Source organism: Rhineura floridana, chromosome 6, assembly GCF_030035675.1.
Source record: "Rhineura floridana isolate rRhiFlo1 chromosome 6, rRhiFlo1.hap2, whole genome shotgun sequence".
In the NCBI taxonomy this organism is placed as follows: Eukaryota; Metazoa; Chordata; class Lepidosauria; order Squamata; family Rhineuridae; genus Rhineura; species Rhineura floridana.
The window spans coordinates 38967717-38971561 of record NC_084485.1 but is presented as its reverse complement, the minus strand read 5'-3'; the positions used below and the strand labels follow the sequence as shown (position 1 = coordinate 38971561).

Here is a 3845-nt window from a genome sequence, read left to right as displayed (position 1 = left end):
TCCCAGCACAATCGTGCTTCACCTGTACAAGGCAGAATGTAAGCATATTCACTGCGAAGTATCCTTGATGCTGTGCAGAGAGATTGAAGGACAAAGTGTGACTAGAAGACATTGCTTGTATTTTAAACTGGGGTAAATTCTGAAGGTTAGGAGCATCAAAGGGAAAAAAGGGATATTAGAGAAAGCAGAATGTAAAGATTTAGCCTTTGCTATAAACTACCTCACCCCTCCTCATTCTGAACTTTTATCAATTTGTTGGAATGAGCTTCCAATCTGCCCTATATTGATCACCAGCACCTTGTCGATATTGGCTGTTGTAAAGGTGAGCTAAGCCCGCAATTCAGGTTAATGGAATTTATGTCTCACTAAGACATGAGAATGAGACAGAAAAACACACACATATGCGCTTATGCGTGCAGATATATGGAGAGGTCCGACTTCTCCATATATGAGGACATGAATTTTCTCTTGTGAAAAAAAATCTTCAAGGTGAGCAGTTTTTTGCCTGGAACTAGAAACATTCCGATAGGGCCAGCCTAAGGTATTTTGAAGCCTGTGGTGCAAAACATAAAATAAATATGTTTTTGTGTATCACTGTAATACATTGGTTCCAAGTGCTAATTAAGAAAACCAACCCTCAAGCGCATTAGTAAATTAATGGGGAAGGGCTGTGGCTCAGTGGTAGAGCATCTGCTTTGTATGCAGAAGGTCCTGGGTTCAATTCCTAACATCTCTAGGTAGGGCTGACAGAGAGCCCTGTCTAAAGCTCTGAAGAGCTGTTCCCAGTCAATGTGTGTAAACTAACACACGAAGTCTGCGCTAGATGGACCAGTGGTCTGATAAGGCAGCTTCCTATGTCCCTATGTAATTCTTAGGACTTCCTAAAAAAACCCAGAAGCTGTTCCCTCTCCACAATTGTCTTTCCTCATGACTGTCGGTAAACTTGTTTTCATTCTCCCCCTTCCCTCTACCACTCTCTACCTATCACTCCGTGCCTTATGGAGTTTCTCCCCAAAATAGAAACAGGTTTGTACATTCGTGTGTGTGTGTGTGTGTGTGTGTGAAAGAGTGAGCTGTCTGCTCTGCTCTTCATTCGGCATATCGAAAAAATCAACTGAATAGCGCACGTTCTAAATTCATATGTAGTCCTCTCCTCTATTTCCTTTCAAAGTCCTCCAAATGCTTTGAAAATAAGGCTTTGATGGGCAGAAGCAGGACCTATGATCAACTGATGAACTGGACATATTCCTTTCCCTCCTTTTAAGGTGCTAGAGCACTGAGCGCTCCATCTGTGCTACACACAAGCTATCACTCATAACTGCTGCCACTTCCAGCCTCTGCTTATTGGCTTGGCTTGTTTCCTCCTGTCTCTATTCTCAACTTCCTGTTCTTTCCAATCACCTGGATTCCAGGACTGAACTTGAAATTCGTTCGAGTACTTTTCCCATTGTTTGATGGTTTGCTTTGGAATTTTCTTTCCTTCCATGGATCCTGGCTGGGAGCCAGCTTTAATCTTCTTGGCTTACTCTGTACTCTCTCTCTCTAAACAGAATTGACACACCCAGCTCTCACCACTCTACTTTGCTCTCCATCACATCAGAAATCCTGAGTTTTGCTTCATTACAGTATGTTGAAATATGAGCTGGGAAAGTAGTTAGCCATAATGGGCAACTTTGACCATTTCGAGATCATGGAATTAAGGTTTTTTGCACATCTGCAGTGTATAGCTCCATGCACAAAGGGCCATCACACATGGAAAGGAGTGGCAGGCCATACTGCTGACCCCTCCCCAGCATCCACACATTAGGTGGGGCTGCCTATGTGTTTTGACCTCTATGCATGTAGACTTTCTATGTGTTCTGGACTCCCAAACATGTAGGGTTCCAGAACATGTCAACAATGCCATTCCTGCATTCAAGTTATAAATTTTGAGTTTTCAAACTTCATCAAATTTCAAATATCAGCAGCTTTTGACATTTGGTGAAATTCTTCTTGTAGCTCTCATCTATTCCCTCACAGAAGCATAGTGTAGTTAGACCAATAGTTTAAGATTCAAACTCTGGTTTCATTTTATGTGCAGAACAGAGCAGACAACTTCTCTTGCTGATGCTAATGGAAGATTGATTACTTAGGTGGCATGTGCTACCATAAGGCTTCCCACCTTGGGCTTTCAGTAAAAATGATTCACAATTAATTAACTCTGTGTTTAGCTTATCTGACATCTATTCTGGCTTAGCATAAAAGGTGCTTTTAGAGTGTCCATGTGCCACATATGTGAAGGGACTGGTTCACACAGCACTTTTTAGCATGGCAAAGCACGAGCTTGTGCGTGTTGTGACCACTGAGGCCACACAACCAACAAGCTACATCTCTCACATTCCTAATGGCTCACTTGGATTAAAGCTAAGCCCAGGCTTCCAGAACTATTCTGACATTTCCTCACTCAGCCAGAGAAGTGGCATGTGCCTTACGTTATAGGGGAAAGTCCTCTGTTTGAAGGGCTGTCAGTTCTCTGTTTGAAGGAGTCCTCAGTGTGCAGGGCTGTCCAGTCCAAGTTGGTTTAAAGATAAACACAGGAAGGGAAAGCAAAGGCCTTGAATAAGCTCCTCAACATCTAGCATCTGGACAGCAGACTGAGCAGGCACACAGATCACCTCATCATAGTCTTCCCCATGATGATGAGATGCACTGTATAATTGTTACTTCTAAATTTGCATCTATACCTATAAATTAAGCTATGCAAATCTTATGCAAATCAGTATCTTCTTTTGTCCTTTTTTATTATATAGAAGTAGCTAGTACACTAGGATCCCCAAATAAAAAAGTGATGTGTGTCCTGAAACAGAGCAAGAAGTTTCTTATAACAACCTACATGCTGGTCCATTAACACGCACATACACTTCAGTTGGTGTCTTAACTGTCAAACATTTTCATTTAACTAAAGTTCACTTTTCTGACATTTAGTTGGCCTGTAAGAACATTTTAAATGTCTGTTTCTGCTTGATTTTGTTCAGATGCCAATAATGTTCTTTAACAATTGTGACTTTTGGGGAGACAAGCGTTCATGGGTTAGCAAACCAAATGGAAAACTTTGCTGTAGAGTAACACATGGCCATGAGAAGAAGAAGAAAAAACGGATTCTTCTTATGTTTTGTATATCTTGTGGTGGTATATTGCATATATGTTTAATTTGGTATTTGCTTATTAATAGGTTGACATATGGACTTATTAATGGGATTGTTTTCTTTTTAGTTGTCTAATCTGCCTGGCTGTATTTAATTGAACCCAACTGCTTCATTTATGAATGATGATGTTGCCTCTTTCTTTTTCTCATTGGAGGAATGTCTTTTTCTTTACTTTTTGTTTTTGCTAAAAGATTGATAAAGGAAGATATTGTCAAAATAGAATTTAGGAAGATGTCTTGCTTTGTAGTTGCAGGAAAACAAGAGGGAGCCTCTTGCTGAAAGCAAATAGAAAGCTGCACGCAGGTCATAGGAACATGGCAAGCTGCCTTATGAGTCAGACAATTGGTCCATCTTACTCAGTACTGTCTATACTGGTTGGCAGCAGCTCTCCAGGATTTCAGGCAGCAGTCTCTCCCAACCCTACCTGGAGATACCGCGGATTGAACGTGGGATCTTCTGCATGAGAGCAGATGCTCTACCACTGAGCTATGGACCTTCTCCTCTAAGGAAGGTTCTCCAAGGTCCTTACAGGCATTCTTCAGACACTCCCCCTCCCCCAACCCCTCATTTTGTGTAAGATTGGAGCTTTATTGGTTTACTTAATTGCAGAGCTTGGAAAAGTTACTTTTTTGAACTACAACTCCTATCAGCCCAATCCAG

At 41.4% G+C, this 3845-nt stretch overlaps 1 non-coding gene across 1 annotated transcript; it reads left to right on the top strand.

Moving 5' to 3' along the window:
* The first annotated feature begins 664 nt into the window (after window positions 1-664).
* Window positions 665-736, top strand: TRNAT-UGU (transfer RNA threonine (anticodon UGU)). Its single transcript has one exon. It is a non-coding gene; the product is annotated as a tRNA-Thr (tRNA).
* The last annotated feature ends 3109 nt before the right edge of the window (window positions 737-3845 follow it).